This window comes from Natator depressus, chromosome 6 (genome assembly GCF_965152275.1).
Source record: "Natator depressus isolate rNatDep1 chromosome 6, rNatDep2.hap1, whole genome shotgun sequence".
NCBI lineage: Eukaryota > Metazoa > Chordata > Testudines > Cheloniidae > Natator > Natator depressus.
This window is the reverse complement of record NC_134239.1, coordinates 82,925,617-82,950,646: the sequence shown is the minus strand read 5'-3', so window position 1 is coordinate 82,950,646 and position 25,030 is coordinate 82,925,617. Positions and strand designations below refer to the sequence as shown.

Here is a 25,030-nt window from a genome sequence, read left to right as displayed (position 1 = left end):
CTACACACAATGTTTGTTGGACCAGACCTTTATAGCGTGATGCTGCAAACATAGGGTTTGATCCTCCAAACAAACACGAGTAACTTTAAAAGGGATGGGTTTCAGAGTAGCAGCCGTGTTAGTCTGTATTCGCAAAAAGAAAAGGAGTACTTGTGGCACCTTAGAGACTAACAAATTTATTTGAGCATAAGCTTTCGTGAGCTACAGCTCACTTCATCAGATGCATCAGCTGTAGCTCACAAAAGCTTATGCTCAAATAAATTGGTTAGTCTCTAAGGTGCCACAAGTACTCCTTTTCTTTTTTTAAAAGGGATGATTAGTTTCACTGAGTTCAATGGGACAACTCACATGAGTACAGTTACTTCAGGATGAGTAAGTGTTTACAGGATCAGGACAGTCTTACAATGGGCGGGGGGCGGGGGGCAGAGGGAAAGAGACAAACAAAAAACAACCTACGTGTTTTGCAAAATTTCACTCCCAAGAAGTAAAACATTTTGCAGATCTGTTTCACCATTTCACACAACTCTAAAACCAATCACAATCCAGGAAATTTAGACTTTTCCAGCATGCTGAGATTTTGATCCTGGCACAAGAATTATCTAGCGTGTGCTTCTTTTAAGGCTATAAAAATATACTCTTAAAGCTGAATCCTGGTCCCTTGTGCAAAGCCCAGGTAAACAGTCCTTTCACAGGGGGAATTCTGCATAAGCCAGGTATATGTAGTTTTTCTCTTAAGCCGAGGAGCACCAGCAAAGCTGCTGTACATCTGATGTCACAAACCATCCCTACATGGGTGAGTCTGACCAGTTAATCCACATAGTCATAGATCCAGTGTTTGTACTCTTTACCCCTCCCCCAAACAACACACTACACTGCCCTCTTGTTGAAGCAGCTGCACCTAAACAGCAATCAGTGGCATATACAGATGCAGTCTCCCCCATGTGGCTTCTCCTTAATGTAGCCCCTGACCAGCCAAGTTGTCTGAGCTCTTCAGCCCTTGTTCATGCGACTTCGATCCTTAATATACATTTCTGTTGCTGAGTGATCTAGGAATTAAGTGAACTGCTGTGTTAAACTGTGGTTAAAACATATCACTTTGAAAATAAGCATCTTGATACAGCCCTCGACCAGATAGGTAAATCCCCATTTTAATAAACTGGTATGGAGAGGGAGATATTTTTAGTGTTTGCTTTATATTGCCCTTTTGTAAGGAGTTTCATTCTGCAACTAGCTTTTCTACTTTCCTCTTTTTTGGTGGGGTGAGGGGGAGGGTTCTTGAAAACAGTTCTTGTAGTAGCAAAGAGCTTGTACTGAGAGGAATACATATGGTCTTGCTGAATTTGGGTAATACCAATGGGGTAACTGGGAGTTATGAATGTACACTCAACTCCCTACTGTCTTCTACTTGCTTTTGAAAGGGAAATACAGAATATTAACATTAACACTGGAAAGAGCCTGAATGGCTGGAGAAAAAAGTTCACATAAAATAAGGAATGTGTTAGAGTCTGGGGGGTGATTTTTGAAAGCTTGTAATATTTCAAAAACTATTCAAAAGGAAGAAAATGCTTTGCTTTTAAAACTGAAGATTTTAAGAGACACACAGCTCATGGATATTTTAACATATCATATCCTATAGAACAGCTCCAGTTCTGGAGAAACATATTTATTGAATACAAAGTTTTATTGATAATTGTTTTTCCTCTAGCTCTGAAAGTAACAGTAACCGACTCTAAAGCTATGAGGGAGAGACTAAAAAAAAAAAATACTTATGTTTACATTTCTCCAGTTGGCTGGAAAACATCTCTTTAAAACCTATATAGTTTGGTTTTTAAATCTAAACAGAATAATTACACCATTTCCAAGGTGTGCTTGAACTTTCCCCATCACTACAACCGCACACATTGATCTTAAGCAACCCCAGAAAGTACACAGCCTGAGCCACTATAGGTTGTTGGTAAGAACTCCTGACAGAAGAAATGCCTGGCCCCAACCCCCACGAAAAAACAACAATGAGCCTAACCCAGTTCAGCAAACAAGCTGTACTGTAGATGTGTCATGTAGGGCCCAAGCCTATGGTTTTTATGCAGACAAAAATCTCATTGACTTCAAAGGAGATGTTGTTTATGCAGATAAAAACTCCTTGAGGAATGTGGCTATTAGTAACAATACACAACTTTTCATATAGTAGTACTTAATCTACAGATTTATAGTTTGCTTTTCATCAGGATATCAAGGGACCAAATACAAAACTAATAAAGAGGTGTGTTATCTATACAGTTTTATTTTTGTCATCATTTGAAACTTACCGTTTAGTTTCATTGTCCAAACAGAATGATAAGAAAAGAAGTGTATACAGTGAACGGTCAGTTGACAGAGGCGCAAATATATATAAACACTGGGCCCAGTAGTGGAACTTACTCACATGAGTAGTCCATGAGATTACTTGCATAAGTAAGTGCTCCCCACTTCCTGGGAATTAGAGTCCAAACACTGCTCAATTTACTTAAGCAAGGAGGCCCATTGACATAAGCAGGACTATTAGTGTGATTCAGGGCTTCAGGATCAGACTGAAGTTTTGTAAAATAGCACTATACAAACTCTTGCTGTGATGGGCCTAGACTGTGCTCCTTTGGTGTAAAGCTGCCAAGTAATTCACTGTAGGTGTCCACACAGCTATGTGCTACCATTGATATGATGACAAATGTCAGCTCAGTGGTATTTTCACCCCCTCCTCTTACTGCCTCCCTTTTGTTCTCCACTCAGTTTGAGTCATGAAACTTAGTATAGTCATGAACAGAGAAATGCAAAACCACATGGAACTGTTATTTCCTTAACCCAGATACAATGAGGGTTTGGGGAAGGAATAGATTTATTTATAGGTGCATCATCATTAACATTCAAAATGTGCAGAGGGGGAAGGCTGACTGATTATCAAAGAACATTTTTGCATTTCTTTCAGTTATATTTAAATGAACTAAATTAGCAAAATGAACTAGCATTCATGTTCACTTTTACTGTGTGCATCATAATTGCATAATCTATAATATTTGTAAATAAGTGCCTTGCTAATTAGAACAGAAAAAAACCCTGTGAACCTCAGTCCTGTTCTGTATCCAAATGGATTTCTCCCTGAACCTGCTAGGTAGGGCTAGTGAGGTATTGAAAACCCCAGTCCCACTGAAGTCAAACAGGAGTGAAGGGTGAAAAATGCCTTCTATTACCCTATAGGTCCAGATATTTAAAGGATTAAGGCCTCTAAAGATGCAGATAGAGGTCTAATGGGATTTTCAAAAGCATTCAGATGCGTAACTTATTGATTTCAGTAGGAGTTAGGCACCTAGGGGTTTTGAAAATCCCATTAGACCCCATCTGCATCTTTGGGGGGCCTAAATCCTTTAAAAAATCTGGCCCTTCATTCCCAATTATTCAACTAAAAAAATGCTTTTAGCTACATAAGTTTAAATTCTAGTGAATTTACTAACATAATGGGAATTTACAGACTAGCCATATTGCAGCAAGTTTGCCCTAGTGTTAGTCCTTATGCTGACACACAGCCCTGGTCTACACTACAAGTTTAGGTTGAATTTAGCAGCATTAGATCAATGTAACCCTGCACCCGTCCACACCACGAAGCCTTTTTTCCCTACTTAAAGGGCTCTGTACTCCTCCCCCGACAAGGGGATTAGCACTGAAATCGACCTGCCTGGGTCGAATTTGGGGAAGTGCAGGGTAGTGTGGTCGCAATTTGACAATCTTGGCCGCCGGGAGCTATCCCAGAGTGCTCCATTGTGACTGCTCTGGACAGCGCTCTCAACTCAGATGCACTGGCCAGGTAGACAGAAAAAGGCCCAAAGTTTTGAATCTCATTTCCTGTTTGGCAAGCTGCAGGTGAGTGCAGATCTCATCAGCAGAGGTGACCATGATGGAGTCCCAGAATCGCAAAAGAGCTCTAGCATGGACCGAAGGGGAGGTATTGATCTGATCGCTGTATGGGGAGACAAATCTGTGCTATCAGATCTCTGTTCCAAAAGATGAAATGCCCAAACATTTGAAAAAAATCTCCAAGGGCATGAAGGACAGAGGCTATAACAGGGACCCGCAGCAGTACCGCATGAAATTTAAGGAGCTCAGGCAAGCCTACCAAAAAACCAGAGAGGCAAATGGCCGCTCAGGGTCAGATCCCCAGACATGCCACTTCTATGATGAGCTACATGCCATTCTAGGGAGTTCAGCCACCACTACCCCACCCCTGTGCTTTGACTCCGTCAATGGATTATCATGCAACAGGGATGCACATTTTGGGGAGGAGGAAGATGAGGAAGAGGTTGAAAATAGCTCACAGCAAGAAAGCAGAGAAACCGTTTTCCCCGAGAGCCAGGAACTCACCGTGGACCTGGAGCTAGTACCCCGCCCCGAATGCACCCAAGGTGGGCTCCCGGACCTGCCAGGCAGAGAAGGACCTCTGGTGAGTGTACCTTTGTAAATATAATACATGGTTTAAAAGCAAGTGTGTTTATGATTAATTTTCCCTGAAGACTTGGGATGCATTCGCGGCCCATACAGTTACTGGAAAAGTCTGTTAACGTGTCTGGGGATGGAGCAGAAATCCTCCAGGGACATCTCCATAAAGTTCTCCTGGACGGTCACTCCTCATGGTCAACTGGTTGAAATAGGGTAATTTTATTAAGGGGACATTCAGAGGTGGCCGTTCCTGCTGGGCTGTGTGCCTGTGGTTAAAAAGAAATATTCTCCGCTGTTATCCACGCAGTGGGGGGAGGGGTGAAGCAATCATCCCAGAGAATTGTGTGTGGGGGGGTGGTGGTTTAGTTGGGTTTGTGCTGCACCTTAACCTGAAAACCGCAGCCCCTCCTTTTAAATTGCCAACCCATTTTAAATGGCCAACCCAACGCTGCTTGGTATGGGAAATGAGGGTGCTGCTGTTTGAAACCATTCCCACATGTTATGAAGGTTAAAGAAGCCAAGAGACTGTGGCTTACCATGGCTGCCTGCAAGCTGACTTGTTTCCCAACCCTGCATGTGTGATCTCTCACACCAAACCGGCAGACCCTCAATATAAGAGGCAAAATGCGACCTTGTGCCGAAAGCACATGTGCTACGTAATGTTAACTGCAAGGTTCACCGTCGAAGAGTCTACCCACTGTTCTCTAAAATGTGGGTTTTTACCTACTACTCTCCTTTTTTCCCATCCTGCAACTGCAAATGTTTCAACGCTCACACTATCATCTCTGTCCCAGAGGCTAGTGAAGATTAGAAGGCGAAAAAAAACACTCACGATAAAGCATTCTGAGCTCATGCAGTCCTCCCACACTGAAAGATCCCAGCAGAATGTGTGGGGGCAAGCAATGTCAGAGTCCAGGAAAGCACAATATGAACGCGAGGATAGGTGGCGGGTTGAAGAGGATAGGTGGCATCAGCTTGCTGACAGAAGGCAGGAGGCAATGCTTCAGGGCAGGGGAAAGAAAGTCACAGAGTTCCATGAAAGTGCCCTTAAGCATGCGAAAGTTTTGCAGCACTGGGAATCATCCCAGACCTGCAACACTGTGCAGTCCCACCAGTCTGTGCTGGTTTCCCAGGCCCAGAATCAGCATTCCATGGCATAAACCTGCCCCATTACCACCATGATGTCCAAATTGCCGGGGCCTGTACTTTGAGAGAAGTCTGTGTCCATGTCCTCATCACCACGCTGCCATCGCCTCCTCGCCTGCTTTTGCAGGTTCTGCATATACTGCTGGTGTTTACAACACTCTTAACTGCCGCGGTGATCTGAGCGGGCTCTATGCTGGCCATGGTATGGCGTCTGCAGGAGAGCAGAGTGGCAGCAGAAGCAGCGGGTGGATGATGCTGCTGACAGCAATATGGCGCCCGCAAGGAAAAAGACGCGAAACTATTGTCGGCCATTGCTTTCATGGAGGGAGAGAGTGGGGAGCAAGGGGTAGGCTGACAGCAGACAGTGCAGTACGACTGTAGCCATCATCGTTTCCAGACGGACTGAATCTCCATGAGATGAAATTTATGGGAGTGACTCCAGGTCATTCTCTTTTATGTCCAGGCACCCCTGACAGACCTCACCGAGGTCGGCCAGGAGCACCCATGTCTGCCCAGGCACCCCCAACTGACCTCACCGAGGTCAGCCAAGAGCACCCAGGAGACAATGACGGCTACCAGTCGTACTGCACCATCTGCTGCCACAAGGCAATGAGCTGCTGTTGTGTAGCAATGCAGTACCACATCTGCCAGAACCCAGGACACGTATGGTGACGGTGAGCTGAGTGGGCTCCATGCTTGCCATGGTATGGCGTCTGCACGGGTAACCCAAGAAAAAAGGCGTGAAACGATTGTCTGCCTTTGCTTTCACAGGGGAGGGGGGCCCTGACAACATGTACCCAGAACCACTCACAACAATGTTTTTGCCCCATCAGGCATTGGGATCTCAACCCAGAATTCCAATGGGCGGCAGAGACTGCGGGATAGCTACCCACAGTGCAACGCTCCGGAAGTCTATGCTAGCCTCGGTACTGTGGACGCACTCCACCGACTTAATAGTCTTAATGGGGACACACACACACACACTCGACTATATAAAATAGATTTCTAAAAATATCGACTTCTATAAATTCAACCTAATTTTGTAGTGTAGACATATCCTTAGATAAACTAGAATTCCAGCTCTGATGAGAAACAGCATGATATTAGTCTCTGGCAAACACTTGCAAATTAAAAACCAAAGGGAGTAAGGACAGCAGTGTAATGTATTACTCCCTAACATCAGAAACAGCTTCTCTTCAAGACTTGGCTAGCCAGCCTCACACACAAGCTTACCTTTTATGGAACAGAAGTTTATTGGTTCTTAATTTTTATTCTTAAAAAATGTGATTTAATCTATAATTTGGAATGAGTGTGTGATTAAGTTAGAAACAGAAGACCTAACACCTGTGGAGTTACTGTGGCATAAAGCAGTAGTGAATCAGGCCTTATGATTCTAATGAGCCAGAAACACCAAGAAGGATCAAGAAATTCTGGCTTCTGTAAGTGTAAATTGACTTGTTCAAGGATCCGTTTTCATTTCTTGTAACCTTTATGCTATCATAGAAATTCTAGTCTTTTCTCCTCTGCCCTTTACTGCATGATCAGCTAGCCTATAGGTTTTTGCTGTACACTATTTCCCTGGTCAGTCTTCAGAGCACCGAATGTTAAAATTGAAATCTTTGAGGTGTCTGAATCAGAAGTTGTTTTTTTAAATAAAACTCTCACTTGCCAGAGTTACTCATCCCTCAGTAACATTGTGAAATCGAGTTTCCCAGTTGCTTACAGCTCTCAGCATTTAGTTAATTACTGCAAGCAATGAAAGTGGTAGACACTCATGTCAGCCAAAGCTTCTTCCTCTCTAGCGAAGCATGCAGTTGAAATACTGTGCCACTGGCTGATTCAAGGATCAGAAAGAAAAAATCCGCAGCAGATACGTATTCTTGACTCTGAACACCTTTGGATAATCAGTTATTTATTATTATTGTCACTCTTTTTCAACCCAAATGACGAGTCAAATTTCAGAGCCCTGGGGATGTTCCAGTTGGAAGTAGAAACTGATGCAGTTTTGTTTTTTTACAAATGTGACAAAGTGCTTAGAAGGGCAGGCAGCCTAGAAATTAGTGCACCTGCTCTTTGGCCCCTTACCTCCGTCAGGGCAGTAGAGGTGCCTGGTTCTTGACCCTAAGCTGGGAATCATCTGCCTCCACGCACATCTGGATAACAGCCTTTAAGGGGATGTGGTAAGGGAACCCAGGCTCTCCCTCTCCACTGGTTTCCAGCCCAGGGCCCTGTGGGAAGCAACACCAGGAGGTGCCTTCCTGCAGAGTCTACATTCACAGCCCTGGACTACTTGCTACCTGTATGTCCCTTCAGTCTGGGGCATGGCCCCGATAATTCAACCAATCACTTTAAAAAATAAAAAGAAGCCAAATGAGCAGGGCTTTAGAGGACTTGCTGGTTCTCAAGGGAAGGTGGGGGGTGGAGATTGGATCTGTCTGAGGGTCTTACCAACTCTGTAGTCCAACCCTCTGTTTATGTTCCTGTAGGAGAGAAGAATTCTCCTTTAACCTGTCCACTCACTTTTGCATGGCCTTCTGAGCTCCTTTTAGCCCGTTCCTCAGTCAGAATGTAATATTGAGGCACCCCGGTGTTCTGCAGGTGGGATCGAACCTAGGAGCACTGGAACTAGATGCATGAGCCTCTGCTATATGAGCTAAAAGCCACATACCTCTTAGCTAAGACTGTAGCAGACTCATTAATCTCCAAGTGGTTTCAGTGCCACTAGAGGGGTACAAAGCACCACAGCCAGGAGGTGTGGGTTACAAGAACATGCTCTGCAAGCCTGGAGAGGTGGGGCTATCTGGGTCCAGTATTGACCTTTGGCCTTTTTGGGCCCAGTGTGGAGTGTACACACCCCATCACACAACAGAGTACAAAATCTTGTATCTCTGAAAGAAGAAGGGATCAAATAGCAGGAAATAGCTTATTTTGCTCACAGCACCAAGAACATTATCAGCCTGCACCCTGACCCAAAAACCTCTTCCCAGGTTTCTTCCTCAGTCAGTGTTTTCAGCTGCTCACTCAGGCACTTTCTCTCTCTCTCATATATCATATGTTGTCAGGGTCCACCCCACACACACACACACACTGAACTCTGGGGTACAGATGTGGGGACCTGCATAAAAGACCCCCTAAGCTTATATTTTACCAGCTTAGGTTAAAACTTCCCAAGGCCCAAATTCCTTTCCTTGTCCTTGGATAGTATTGCTGCCATCGCCAAGTGTTTTTACACAATTTCACTTGGAATCCCTATGCCCCCAAAATATCCCCCCCCCCAGCTGCTTTACCCCCTTTCCTGGGGAGTCTTGAGAATGTTAACCAATTGGTTGGTATATTAATGTGAGCACAGACCAAACCCTTTGTTTTTAGGAGACTGAAAATCAATCAGGTTCTTAAAAGAAGAACTTTATTTATAAAGAAAAGGTAAAAGAATCACACCTGCAAAATCAGGATGGAAGGTAACTTTACAGGGTAAATAAAAAGATTTAAAAACACAGAGGATTCCTCTCTGGCTCAGCTTCACAGTTACAAAAACAGGAATAAAACTACCTCTGTAGCATAGGAAAATTCACAAGTCAAAACAAATAACCTAATGCATTTCCTTGCCTTACTTACAATTTCTGTCATTTTAGATGGATCATTCCAGGTACATTTTCAGGAGATGTTGTACCTGCTTGGTCTCTCCCTCTGTCCGGAGAGGGAACAAACAAAGAGCACAAACAAAACCTCCCCCCGAGATTTGAAATGATCTTCTTTTCTAATTGGTCCTTGTGGTCATGTGCCAACGAGGTTATTGAACTGTTTAACCCCTTACAGGTAAGGCAATTCAGTACAGCTGCAATTACAGGTAAGGCAATTCAGTACAGGAGGGATGTTATGCTACTCTTTTCTCTATATTTATGACATGTCTATCCTACAAGTGCTACAGCAGTACAGCTGCAGCTACACTGCTGTAGTATAGACACTACAACTACAGAAGGGGTTTTTCCTTGGCTCTAGTAAATCCCCACTCCCTCCAGAAGTGGCAGCTAGGTCAACAGAATACTTCTATTGACCTAATGGTGTGTACTTGGGACTGCTTAACTACATCTTTAAGGAGTGTGATTTTTTTTACATCCCTGAGTGACATAGCTAGGTCCACCTGAGTTTTAGGCATAGACCAGGGCTCAGTCTTTCAATATTCTGTGTGTTCTCTCTGCCCCACACACCTAACTAGTAACACCCAGATGATGCTTCTGCCCACTTGGTGCTAATTTCTGAGCAGACTATTAGGCTTTGTTTTAGGTGTTGCCCCTTAACTCTTACAATTGTCTTAAATGAGGGACACATTCACACATTTTTCAATTTTAACTCAACCCATAACATCCATCATGCTCATAACCTTATTCTAGCCATCAGTAATTACTGGTTACAAGCAGGCCATGCCTATATGATAATGATACATTGTGTGTGTGTGTTCGTTCCTCTTCCATTTAGAAATGCAGCTTGTAAAAGATGTAAAGGAAAGGGACAAATTTATTATGGTATCATAGCATTTACATTTTGAATTTAAAAGGATTCCTATGCTAAACTTTAATTAAACTCATTACCTATTGATGGACATGACAGACCAAAGGTTTTGAAAAAGGACACAGGGTAAAAGTTTAGCCCACGAAAGCTCATGCCCAAATAAATTTGTTAACCTCTAAGTTGCCGCAAGCACTCCTCGTTCTTTTTGCTGAAACGGACTAAACACGGCTGCTACTCTGAAAGAAGCCCACAAGTGAGACTTAGCAGCCTATGTCCCTTTTTCAAAAGTGATTTTGTGCTAAATTGATGATATTTAGACACCTAAAGATGATGATAGGCACTTAACTAGGGACCATCGTAAACCTCACCACTTTCTGCTCCAAGGTCAAGGCACATTTCTTTCATCTTCCCTAAAATACATAGCAACATGTATATTTAAAACAAAAAATTAAAACCCTTTCAAAACAAGACACTCCACTGAACACTCTCCTCCCCCTGGGAAGAGGGTGAGAGAACAAAACTACTATCTGTCATGCTGCTTAATGCACTACTGAAAGACACTTATACTATGTTCATCACCATAATATCTTAGGAATGACGAATAGAATAGAAAAGTGCTGAGCAAGCAAAAGAAACTCACCTCTTTGTGAGTACAGAAAGAATGTACCCAGGCACGAGGTAGGTTTTTGCAAATGTGAACTCCTCCATATTTTCCTTACAAAGCACATTCTTTTGTTTAAGAAAGATCCATATTATTCCTATATATATAAAAGGACAACCCTGTAAATAAACCCTGGGTTAAAAACCTGAAAGGTGATCAGCACCTCGAAGGTGGTGCTAAACACTTGGAAGTTCAGAACCCATATAAACAAACATTATTAGAACTAGCAAGGGTTGGCAACAGAAGTCTATAAATTGTGTAATGAAAATTATCAGGTTATATCTGTCAAACAAACAGAACAAATGAACTATTACAGATCCTTTAAGGTTTGTTTATTTACCAGAGACTGGTATTTCAGCCATTAACGATTAGGGCAATAAGATGTTAACAAAAAGCTAAAAGGATGGGGGGGGGCCCACAGTTTTTTGTTTTTCCATCTAATTCAGAGCAAAATTACTGCTAAAATAATGTAGGACTTTCCTGGAATTATTAAATTATATTGCTCCTAAATTGATTTAGCTGAGAAAATCATTAAATATTTTACTCTAACTCAACATAAGAAGGCATTAAGAACAAAGCTGCTGTCCTGGTAAATTTGGCAGGAGCATTATTCTGCTACGTAGAATATCCAGTTTTGGAGTGAATTTAGGCTTCACTTCTGGTGGTTCCATGGTTCAGACTGACTAACAGACAGGCATGTTAAGACTCCAATAGAAGAAAAAGGTGAAAAAAGCAGAGGATGTTAATAGTGCAATATTTCTGCATCCTTACCCTCAATTAGCACCTCTGCTTCCTAGGCAGAGATACAGTACTGGATTCTGACTTCAAATATAACTTGTTAATTCAAATGAACTCAACTGAAATTTGTGGTGCAACTCTGGATTGAGATCAAAATCTGGCCCATAACATGTGACCCTGTGTGTCTAATGGAAATGGGGATACATTAGTTGCCTTAACTGAAGTGAAGGAACCAGAGGATGGACATTTGGAGGGTCCTTTTCTTAGCAGTAGGTGCAGCAAGAAAAATCTCATGTCCCAGCTGGAGCAAAGAAGGGCACGAATGCCAGTTCAAGAACAGAAAATAAAAGCTTAAAAGTGACTTACAATTTATTCTGTTCCAAATTCAATCATGAGTTTTATTTTCTAGTTTCCACTGTGTAGGTCTATGTAAGTGTCACCAGGACAAACATTAATAAATAATTTCAAACATAATTATACAGTATTAACTCTGGTCTGCACACAAACTTGGACTGAAATAACTAGACCACATTTAATTCACACTGTTATTTTGGAACAAATCAGTGTGTGGACAGCATTATTTCAGAATAAAGGTGCTCTTCCTTGATTTTCCATAAGTGGATAATAAAACTAAGTCTGACACTTATTCTGAAATAAGATCATCCAAATATAGACTTACCAAAACAACAAAAGATGTGAATTAAAACCAAGTTAGTTATTTCAGTGCAAGTTTACATATACACCAGCTTAGTTACACATATATTATATACAATCCATAAAAAGTGTTATTGCAAGTCTATTACACTATCAGAACAAGTATTTACAATAGTGTTTCCCCATCTATAATACACACAATATATATTTCAGAACTAGGTCTCTCTATTTTTAGTACTTAACAAATCTATCATTCAACAGAACAGACCCAAATCTTAAAATCTTCTCTCTCTCATGTTTCTACTTTGAATGGCAATATTGTAAGCTCTGGAGATTCAATTTCTTTAAGGGCACAGTGGCAAAACAGTAAACAAATTATCCATCTGTATAACTAATAGCACCTACATTTCATGGATTTTCTCTTATTCTTTAGTTTCAATTTCCCATTCTCATGCACTAGCACAAACTTATTCTATTTGGGTTTCTTACACTGCAAGGGAATGATTAATTCTAAAAATGATATGCACTAAGTGAAATTAACAAAAATTAATTATCCAAAAACCCCACCCAGTTCTGTTAGCTTTAGGTTTTTAAAGTCCTTCTTTAAATCCAACATTTAGCTTAATTTAGCCTAAAATTTGAGCTTAAACCATTTGTTGATTTCCCTTTCAATTTCAATGAGAGAAATTGAGGAAGTTGGAAATAATTCCATAGCATCTGAATCCTTTGTCCTACTCATTACAAAGGGCAGGTCCAGCCTTTACTGTAGTAGTTCAGGAAAAACTGCATACCAGTGCAACATCTTGCTACAGTGCAATTCAGCATGCTGCAGCTACAAGGAAATCCCTAGTGCCTTTCACTATAGCTAATATGCTGTCATGGGAGAAGCAATACAATGAAATATGGTAACTTCTAACTGCCATTCATTATATCCCTTCTCTAGAGTAATCTCCTTATCTGTAATTAGAAAGAACATGCATCTTAACTTCCTGAGATAAGCTGTTGTGTAGAGTTGTTGTGTGCTGTTAAAGAGTTGTCACATTCCACCCCAGAGATGGTTACATTTAAGGATGAAAGAAAAGGAGGACATGTAGCACCTTAGAGGCTAACAAATTTGAGCATAAGCTTTCGTGAGCTACAGCTCACTTCATTGGATGCATGTAGTGGAAAATACAGTGGGGAGATTTTATATACACAGAGAACATGAAACAATGGGTATTACCATACACACTGTAACAGGAGTGATCAGGTAGGGTGTACCAGCAGGAGAGCGGGGGGGGGAGAGAAAAACCTTTTATCGTGATAATCAAGGTGGGCCATTTCCAGCAGTTGACAAGAACATCTGAAGAATAGTGGGGGTTTGGGAATAGTTTTACTTTGTGTAATGACCCATCCACTCCCAGTCTCTATTCAAGCCTAAATTAATTGTATCCAGTTTGCAAATTAATTCCAATTCAGCCGTCTCTCCTTGGAGTCTGTTTTTGAAGTTTTTTTGTTGAAGTATTGCCACTTTTAGGTCTGTAATCGAGTGACCAGGGAGATTGAAGTGTTCTCCAACTGGTTTTTGAAAGTTATAATTCTTGACGTCTGATTTGTGTCCATTTATTCTTTTACGTAGAGACTGTCTGGTTTGACCAATGTACATGGCAGAGGGGCATTGCTGGCACATGATGGCATATATCACATTGGTGGATGTGCAGGTGAACGAGCCTCTGATAGTGTGGCTGATGTGATTAGGCCCTATGATGGTGTCCCCTGAATAGATATGTGCACACAGTTGGCAACGGGCTTTGTTGCAAGGATAGGTTCCTGGGTTAGTGGTTCTGTTGTGTGGGGTGTGGTTGCTGGTGAGTGTTTGCTTCAGGTTGGGGGGCTGTCTGTAAGAAAGGACTGGCCTGTCTCCCAAGATCTGTGAGAGTCATGGGTCATCCTTCAGGATAGGTTGTAGATCCTTGATGATGCGTTGGAGAGGTTTTAGTTGGGGGCTGAAGGTGATGGCTAGTGGCGTTCTGTTATTTTCTTTGTTGGGCCTGTCCTGTAGTAGGTGACTTCTGGGTACTCTTCTGGCTCTGTCAATTTGTTTCGTCACTTCAGCAGGTGGGTATTGTAGTTGTCAGAACGCTTGATAGAGATCTTGTAGGTATTTGTCTCTGTCTGAGGGGTTGGAGCAAATGCAATTGTATCTTAGAGCTTGGCTGTAGACAATGGATCATGTGGTGTGGTCTGGATGAAAGCAGGAGGCATGTAGGTAGGCATAGCGGTCAGCAGGTTTCTGGTATAGGGTGGTGGTTATGCGACCATCGCTTATTAGCACTGTAGTGTCCAGGAAGGGGATCTCTTGTGGACTGGTCCAGGCTGAGGTTGATGGTGGGATGGAAATTGCTGAAATCATGGTGGAATTCCTCAAGGGCTTCTTTTCCATGGGTCCAGATGATGAAGATGTCATCAATGTAGCGCAAGTAGAGTAGGGGCATTAGGGGACGAGAGCTGAGGAAGCATTGTTCTAAGTCAGCCATAAAAATGTTGGCATACTGTGGGACCATGCGGGTGCCCATAGCAGTGCCACTGATTTGAAGGTATACATTGTCCCCAAATGTGAAATAGTGATGGGTGAGGACAAAGTCAAAGTTCAGCCACCAGATTTGCTGTGACATTATCTGGGATACTGTTTCTGACAGCTTGTAGTCCATGTTTGTGTGGAATGTTGGTGTAGAGGGCTTCTACATCCATAGTGGCCAGGATGGTGATTTCAGGAAGATCACCGATGGATTGTAGTTTCCTCAGGAAGTCAGTGGTGTCTTGAAGACAGCTGGGAGTGCTGGTAGCGTAGGGCCTGAGTCTACATAGCCAGACAATCCTGCTGTCAGGGTGCCAAAGCCTGAGATGATGGGGCATCCAGGATTTCCAGGTTTATGGATCTTGGGTAGCAGATAGACACACCCCTGGAACCCTGACGAGGGGTATTCTGTGCGGTTTTGTTCTTGTGCTTTTTCAGTGAGTTTCTTGAGCAAATGCTGTAGTTTCTTTTGGTAACCCTCAGTGGGATCAGAGGGTAATGGCTTGTAGAAAGTGGTGTTGGAGGCTGCCTAGCAGCCTCTTGTTCATATTCCGACCTATTCATGATGACGACAGCACCTCCTTTGTCAGCCTTTTTGATTATCATGTCAGAGTTGTTTCTGAGGCTGTGGACGGCATTGTGTTCTGCACGGCTGAGGTTATGGGGCAAGTGATGCTTCTTCTCCACAATTTCAGCCCGTGCACGTCGGCGGAAGCACTCTATGGAGAAGTCCAGTCTGTTGTTTCGACCTTCAGGAGGAGTCCACCCAGAATCCTTCTTTTTGTAGTGTTCGTAGGAAGGTCTCTGTGGGTTAGTATGTTGTTCAGAGGTGTGTTGGAAATATTCCTTGAGTCAGAGACGTCAAAAATAGGATGCTAGGTCACCATAGAACCATATCATGTTTGTGGGGGTGGAAGGGCAGAAGGAGAGGCCCCAAGATAGCCCAGCAGAAGAATCTGTCCTAAGAGTATAGTCGGATAGATTAATGATATTGCTGGGTGGGTTGAGGGAACCACTGTTGTGGCCCCTTGTGGCATGTAGTAGTTTAGATAGTTTAGTGTCCTTTTTCTTTTGTAGAGAAGCAAAGTGTGTGCTGTAAATGGCTTGTCTAGTTTTTGTAAAGTCCAGCCCTGAGGAAGTTTGTGTGGAAGGTTGTTTTTTTTATGAGAGTATCCAGTTTTGAGAGCTCATTCTTAATCTTTCCCTGTTTGCTGTAGAGGATGTTGATCAGGTGGTTCCACAGTTTCTCTGAGAGTGTGTGGCACAAGCTGTCAGGATAGCCTGTATGGTATGTAGATTGTAATGGATTTTTTACCTTCAGTCCTTTTGGTACGATGTCCATCTGTTTGCATTTGGAAAGGAAGATTATGTCTGTCTGTATCTGTACAAGTTTTTTTCCATGAAGTTGATAGATTTCCACTCCATACGCCTAAATTCAGTGCCTTGCATAATGACAGGTTTCAGAGTAGCAGCTGGGTTAGTCTGTATCTGCAAAAAGAAAAGGAGGACTTGTGGCACCTTAGAGACTAACAAATTTATTTAAGCATAAGCTTTCATGAGCTACAGCTCATTTCATCAGATGCATGTAGGCTTGAATAAAGACTGGGAGTGGATGTGTCATTACACAAAGTAAAACTATTTCCCCATGTTTACTTCCTCCCCCCCTTACTGTTCCTCACAAGTTCTTGTGAACTGCTGGAAATGGCCCACCTTGATTATCACTACAAAAGGTTCCCCGCCCCCCAGCTCTCCTGCTGGTACACCCTACCTGATCACTCTCCTTACAGTGTGTATGGTAACACCCATTGTTTCATGTTCTCTGTGTATATAAAATCTCCCCACTGTATTTTCCACTACATGCATCCGATGAAGTGAGCTGTAGCTCACGAAGGCTTATGCTCAAATAAATTTGTTCGTCTCTAAGGTGCCACAAGTACTCCTTTTCTTATTGCTGCCTTATGTTTCCCTTTGATTTCATGGTGTCTCTCTGTGTACTGGCCACCCAGAATCTGGCCACCCAGAATCTGGCCCATAGTTTGTAAATCAGTTTATAAAGCTTTTGGGGCTCATTCTGGAAGAAGGGTGCTAAATACATTAAAGTAAATATTACCTACATTGGGCCAAACTTTCAGAACTGAATACCTAAAATCATATCCACAAAATTTATACCCAACATAGCCACAAACAGGCAACTGTATTGTATTTATTAATTTTATATATGTGAATTTATCATCGGAGTATTGCACCAATCACTTACTAACATCTCTTATTTTACATTAGAAATACACGAGCATTAAAGGGAGTAAAGAAAAATGTTTTCAGTTCCTATATTTTGTAGTTGAAAAAAAAGTAACATTAAGAAGCTGTTTAAAGCCTACAACTCTGTAAAATGCTTTAATATAAAAGCCACAAAATGAGGCCCAAAACGCATATTCATTTTGAAATTATTCTTTGGGGTAAAATTAAAGTAACCCATATCCCTTTTATCACCGTGCTAGCAATTCATTAGCTTTCTGTTCAAAAAAGATTTTACAATACAATATTTTAAAATGGGCACACCACCACCATTAGAATCATGCTTTACAAATCCATGAGTTGTTTTCGCAAAGCTAGTTTCATATGTTGTATTTCTTCTCTCAGTTTGAGTGCATTTTGTGCGTACTATATGCCAACACAAAAAAGCAAAAACAACAACAGATAGGCACTGTAGCATTGCAGTAATTAATTCAAAATAAGGTTGATTTGTTCTACTGCTTTTTTCCCTGAGGCCAATAACTGGGAGCTAGTTATACTTCAATTCAATAAGCCAGAGGAAAAACACCTGTTGCATATGATTACAGCCTATTAAAATGCAATGAATAATTCAACATGAATATTTTAAACAGCAGCACTGTTGTCTTGCCACCAGCTTCTCAAGAGTATGTATGAGGCTGAAGAGAGACAGGGTCAAGTCAACCCAATAAGTTTCTGTCCTGTCAAGTAACTCATCCCCTCCACTTCCTCACATCTTGGAGGCATTCTATTGTGGCTGTGTTTTCTTTCAGCCACTGACTGAAAGAGAAAAGAACTGTGGTATTGTGCTTTTAACTTAGATTCCGCATCTTCTGTGTTTAATTTTATCTCATACAGAGATGGGCCCAAACCTAAAACTCGAATCTGAACAGTGGCTGACAGTTATGTATGTAGGGGGCCAAATCAAAAACCCTGATCTAAACACCCCCCAAATGCTGGGAAAGTCTGGACCTGAATTTTACTGTGTTTAGGCCCTAATCTTAAAAAGTTATTGCTCCTTCTAGAAGATACAAGTGTTTTCTCAGGATGAAGGTTCTACTTCCATCTGTTTTTCTTACAACCAAATCCTAGTCTCTCTGAAGTCAATGGCAAAGGTCCCATGTACTTCAGCTGGACTAAGACTTGACCCAACTCCACTGAAGTCAATGGGAGTTTTTCCATTAACTCCAAAGGGAGTTGGAGTGGATCCTTACTGCATCCTGGTGCCATGTTACTACTACTTAGATTAGAAGCTCTTTGGGACAGGGACTGTCATTTCAGCTACCCTGAGGTTAAGGACTACGGATTCCGGTAGCCTAACCTTAACTACTCTCGGGGGAAGGAAAGGAATATTAATCCCTGTAGCGAAGCGAGGTCAAAGACTCACCAGCACAGCACCTCCTGGTGGTTGTCTTGGGAATTAGCTCTTTCCAGCCTTCAGAGCACTCGCTGCCAGCATCTCACCTGCCTCAGGCACCGTGTCCCTCCCCGACCCTAGTGCCCTTTTCCTCAGGGTTCTGCCCCAGCAATACCCTCACACTCTGGGTCTCCCCTCCCAGGGGAACCCCCAACCCTCTAAACCCACCTTGCTTCAGTGGCTACTGCCAGTCATCATCTAGCCCCCCCTCACTGCAGTCTATAAACCACTCATCACTGGCAAGGAGGTTTGGTCTAGCTGCCTCTGTCTAACCCCAGAATGTACTTCTGCAGCCCCAGTACCTTCTTTAGGCCTTACACAAGGCCTGCAACCTGGAGAGTTACTAAGCTGGAGCTCCCCGGCTTTACTCTACCTCAGGTACCCTTCGCTCCCAAGCAGCCAGGTCCTTCTCTCTCTAGAGATCGATAAAGACTGACTCAGCTCCTGACTCACAGCCCTTTTATAGGGCCAGCTGGGCCCTGATTGAGCTGGCCACAGCTGTGGCTGCTTCCACAATCAGCCTCACTTGGCTGCTTTTAACACCCTGTTCCCCCAGGAGTGGGGCTTTTGCCCTCTTGAGGTGACCAATCATTCCCCACACATTGAGCCAATGTAAGCAGAAGTCCTTCTCTTATCTGGCTCTGGCTCTTTTGCATTTTCACAGATCCTCAAGTGGTCAGAGACTACGGAAAAAAGTCCCTTCTCCTTCATGACTGTAGTTACTTTTGTCATCTCCCAAGCAGCTGTCTTACACTCTATTTGGGCATTTCCCACCCTGGTGTGTGTGTGTCATAGACTTAGCAGTGCACTGCAGCTGCCTCAGTGTCCCTACTTCTGGCTAGAGTCACTGCCATTACCACGCTTTGAAAGCCTACCTTCACCAGCGACCCAGAGGCGAAAGAACTTATTTCTCTGAGACCAGAGAATTCTCCTTGAAGCCAGTAGTTCTCATCACTCCCCTCTTCTTGGGTATTTGTTTGCCTACTCTGGGAAAGTAACTAGATTCCTCTTCGCCTCTGGTAGGGGGAATGCCACCCTTCCCCCAGCTTTTCTATTTGCATTTTGGCTCAGAATGTCTCTTGCCTGTCTGGAGCTTACTTAGGGGACCCAATTTACTCCTTCTGCTTTCAAAACTATAATATCATTGCCTGAAAGCAAAGATTATGGACTATCTAACAATGCACCTACAGTCACCACCTGTGACCCTTCCTGGGTCTGTATAAAAAACTGTACTGTAGGTAGAGTGAAGGCTTTACCACAGTAACTTTAACCCACATTTCACACATTGGGAGCATTTGATGGGGCTTAAATATAGTCTTAGCTGTCTCAGTAACCCCCATGCAGTGAATGTCTCCCCGTTAATTACCATCTTCCTCTCCTACTGATGATCTAATGGACCTGCATCTGGGAGGGTGTAACATGGTGTGTAGGTGGTGGATTGGGGGGTGAATGGTTCAGCATGAACATTATATGCCATCTGCAGACTGGCTGTGTGACTCCCTCCCTCCAGAGATTCAGTCACAGAGTTAAATCTGAGGTTGGGGTGAAGCTGGTCTTTCCAGCACTGCACTGGTACTCAGTGGGCGACATGGGTATTCTGGTCAAAGTCACCCCGCTGGTTACATAGGGAACACTGCTTTTCCCCACCGGACCCAGAGCTTCTCAGAGGTGTTTTCATTTTCCCCTGGGCGAGGGTCTCAGCATAGGCCTGATACCTATCCTCTGAGCCCCATTCCATCCCTACCATGTTTTCTATTAACCCCACACTGACTATCTGGATATTGGTCTTCCCATTTCCCAGCTATGTTTACATCCCTGGGGTTTTTGTCTATTAACCATGATTTCAGATTAGAGGGGCAGAGTTTAAAGAATTGCTCTATACCCATTGCAAAGAGGCCCATTAGTACTAGCTGGCAATGGGTTCACTACTCTGTGTCAGCAACTCCTAACAGGCCAGACAAACTCACTACAACGAACACACTACTTTCAAAGTGTTTATCCATAAAGAATATCATGTCAGATCTTAAATGAAAGCCACATCATGCAATGACCAGCATGATCCTATGTAAGAATGATATTTAAGAAGTTGTGGGTATGTATGAAAATATATCCTGAGAGTCTGTATCAAGGTGTGAGTCACCAGCAAAGATAGGTTTGCCCTCAGACCAAGACTCTGTGTCCATCTAGTTAATTGACATGTAAATTAAGCATTGTATTGTTTCACAATGGGCCTGCCATCACTGGTTTGAACTGAATGCTAATTAAGAACAGAAATATGTGAAGTCAACAGGAAAAACAAGCAATGAAGGGGAAGAGTCCTATCGAGGGGTGCACTTCAAAGGTTTACTGGCCTATAACAGGGAGACAAACATTTTGCATCTTTCCGAGTAACAGCCGTGTTAGTCTGTATTCACAAAAAGAAAAGGAGTACTTCTGGCACCTTAGAGACTAACCAATTTATTTGAGCATAAGCTTTCGTGAGCTCATGCATCCGATGAAGTGCTCAAATAAACTGGTTAGTCTCTAAGGTGCCACAAGTACTCCTTTTCATTTTGTCATCTATTCATGGAGAAAACCCATGGAAAGGTGTGGGGTGTTCATGAAAGCTTGCATTCTGGCTCTGACTGAAAACCAGCAACCCTGTCTCCCAAGGATTCAGTCTTTGACAATCTACTTTATCAAATATGAAAGATAACTATTAATAAGTGCAGACCTAGGATTATGTTTTATGTTTTGTTTTATTTGTGGAACCATTTCTGTTTTCATTATCCTTACTCGGTATCTCTTAAATCTTAATATTTGTTAATAAAGATATGGTTGTTTTCACAATAATTAAATCTCAGTGCAGTGGTTCTATAAAGGACCTGATCATAAAATCATAGAATCATAGAATCCTTCTATAAAGGATCTGATCCTGAGTTGTATTGGTCAAGCTGTGTCTCTACGGTTTCCTTGGGAATAGCACACATGGTAATTACTGTGAGTGGGGCTGGATACTAAAGGGTGAGGCTTTCTGAGGGCCTTGGGGTGCAACTAGTGTTAACCTGCAAGGCAAAGTAAGGGCTGGCAGAGCTCTGAGAAGATTGTATGGGTTGCTAATAGATTGGTGGGGTCAGGGAGTTGATACCCAGGTAAGCACAAGTCTCTCTCTCAGTGAGGTGAGGTAACAAGGTGGCTCACAATCCTGGGCACCCTGAGCTAGAGTCACACCCATTAATACGTAGGCCTCAGTGACTCTTTTCTGGACTCCCTAAGACGTTCTCCTACAAGCTTGACAAGTCAGTTTAAACTTTTGCAAAAAATCTTGTTTTCATTCATAATCTTTATAGTTCTCTGTCCATAAGGGTGAAAATGTCCAAGGCCTTTGTTTCAGTCCATAATGGAGCCAGGTTCCATATCATGTCCTCCTTCTCCTACCTTAGTCAATTCATACCCAATTTCAAAAGCATTTAGAAACACATCCATGTCATTCCCCTCCCTAAAGTGAGGAATAATTTGGAGTCTATGCCACCCACCGGGACAGGTTCAGGAGTCCTGGCTTCACCTACCAGCTTAAAGTGTTGAAGGAACAGTTTCCTCCATCTCAAGCTGATATTGACGTTCCTTGTCCTTCTCTTTCTCATCATAATGGTGCTACTTCTCCTGTTCTTCTGTCTGATGCTGGTTCTTCTTCTCTTCTTTCTCATAGTGATGCTGGTTGTCCTCTTCTCTCTCATACTGATGCTGGTGTTCACGGTTTGCGAGCTTCTGAATATCCAGATGTACTCAATTCCTCTCCAGCGGCAGCTTCCCCCCGCCAGAACTGTTGCGGGGGAACAAAGGGACACCATGCACCCACCCTAGAAACTGCCAGGGAGGTGGGAATGGGAGGAGCAGGTCTCAGGTTTACACCAAAATGTTTTGGGATAACAAGGGGCATATGAGAACTCCGCCCCAGAGGTTTCTAAAGAGAGACATTATACAGGATGATTGACAAACTGTATGGATTTTTGAAAGATGTATGCTTGCTTCCTAGCAGACTCTTTATTATGTACATAATTGAAATATGAACTTATGAAAAGTAATGGCAGAAATGGCAGGGAATAAACCTGTCCAGGAAATAAGTCAATGGGTGCCCCTGGGATGCCTGTCAAGCACCCTAGTTATACCCACTTCTTTAGGAGGGAGAGGTGACGGAGATGACAATATCCTGCAATAACTTGGACAAACCTTACTGACTTAAGTTTAAGTATTTTAGGAGTTCACTTTATTAAAAATGCAAATGTTTATGTACTATTGAGGGATTGTATGTATTTCCATGGGGGATGGGGACCACAGCTCTCCAGGAACGAAGAACAGTGAGGAGAGGCTAGGCAAATTCATGCAAGTTGTAACATGTCCAGAGAGCTTCCACCACCTGGGTGGGGAGAGGTTCATAGATACTGGTTCAAACTGAATTTTCCAGGGACCTACAGAAAACAAAAGGATTTTTGGTTACATAGCCTGAGTCAAAATTTACTTCTTTCTGATTTAGCAAATGGACATGACCTTGGTTCAAGGGAGGCCCCAATCCTTAGGAAAAGGTTGGCAGGACTTTGGCCTACTGGGGCCCCATAAGACTGAGGGGGCTTGTTCTGAGCTGAAGTTGTGATGAACTTGTGGCCACAGGAAAAACTACTGTGTGGGGTTTGGAGAACTGTTCACCAGCCAGAGCCCTTGTTGCACTTGGGGGTGATCTCTGCTAAACTTATTAGTATTCGTGTAAGTTCTTTTAAGATGTTTTTTTCTGTAATGTTTGTATCTTCAGAATAAATGTGTTGCTTAGACAGAGCTGTGTGGTAACCCAACAGTGGCAATTACACTGTGTACTGTCTCTGAGGAGAGAAGCAAAGCAGGCCTGGTTTGCTAGGGAGTTGGGGAACTGTGCAGCCTTTAAATGCCCCAGTCAGAAGAGAGAGAGTTAACAGCTGAGGAGCCTGGACCCTAGAGTGAGTGCCCTTGCCAGATCATAGAGGGGGAATACAGGTGTAGATGGTCTGAAATGTGACAGATACTAGATTATAAGCTCTTTGGAGCAGGTACTGTCTCTTTGCCAAGTGTCAGAACAGTGCCTAGCACAATGGGGTGCTGGTCCAGGACTGGGACTCAGAGGCTACCAGAATATAAATAAATAATAATACTTAACATTCATATGTCCATATTTAAATCTTAAATACTGCAGTGCTGCAGTAGTAGCAAGTCAGAATATTGAGAGGAAGCTACAGCTCATGCAAATATTTTCAAGGGACTTTATAGACTAAGCTGTTTTGTCCCTAATCAGCTACTGAAAACAGGGTTTATTTGCATCACCTCTATATCACTGGTTCAGATCTAGGTTAGTTCAGTAGTGATGAAAAATTGTGGGCATCTGAGGGAATTTTTCAATGGCCTATATAAAGTTAATTAGTGATGTTAGTTAATTTCATAATAGAACATCCCAACACAATCTCATACAACTGCCAAATAAAACAATCACAATCAGCATCTGTCTAATTACTGCTGCAACTAAAAATAAACAATATTTTGCACTTTTCAGCCAGAGATCACAAAGCACTTTACAAACCTGACTGAGGATTACCCTCCCTGTTTTGCAGATGGAGTATCTACCTTAGGAGCAGGTAGGCTAAAGGTCATGTCCCTCACACAGGAGTCAGGCGCAAAACTGGAAATAGAGCCCATGGACTAGATTCTCATTCTAAATTCAATCAGCACGGAGAATAAACTACCCTCTACCTTAAAGACCTCTACAGATGGTCTCTCCAAGTCAGGAGCATTGAGGCTGAGGCAAATTGATGAGGCAGCATGGGGAAGCTTATACTGACACTGACTTTCCATGGTTTACCCACTGGGTGAAACCCTTGCCTCACTCAAGTCAATCGAAAAACTTCCATTGACTTCAATAGGGCCAGGATTTCACCCTCTCTAACTACATAGAGGACATTAATTGCCAAAACAGTCAATCCAGCATATTTTACAAGCAATATTTAATTTAAACAATTATTGAAAGTCATAAAAATTTTGTACACATTTCTGAATACCCATGCTTAAGAGCCTGCTATTGTGAAAAGCTCAAAAACATAGATACTAAGGTCAGAAGGGACCATTATGATCATCTAGTCTGACCTCCTGCACAACGCAGGCCACAGAATCTCAACCACCCACTCCTGCAAAAAACCTCTCACCTATGTCTGAGCTATTGAAGTCCTCAAATCTTGGTTTAGAGACTTCAAGGAGCAGAGAATCCTCCAGCAAGTGGCCCGTGCCCCATGCTACAGAGGAAGGCGAAAAACCCCCAGGGCCTCTGCTAATCTGCCCTGGAAGAAAATTCCTTCCCGACCCCAAATATGGCGATCAGTTAAACCCTGAGCATATGGGCAAGATTCACCAGCCAGATACTACAGAAAATTCTTTCCTGGGTAACTCAGAACTCCACCCCATCTAACATCCCGTCACAGGCCCTTAGGCCTATTTACCATGAATATTTAATTACCAAGGATTCAAATTTGCAAGATATGAGGTACCTAAAAGAAAATGCTGAGTGGCTCTCATTAAATGCATTGGGAGTCAAGGGATTCAGCATATTGCAAGATCAGGCCCT

At 42.8% G+C, this 25,030-nt stretch overlaps 1 pseudogene; it reads left to right on the top strand.

Annotated features, from left to right (window-relative positions):
- Positions 1 to 3,922: 3,922 nt before the first annotated feature.
- The window catches only part of LOC141989770 (uncharacterized), a 34,847-nt pseudogene continuing 13,739 nt past the window's right edge, over positions 3,923 to 25,030 (top strand).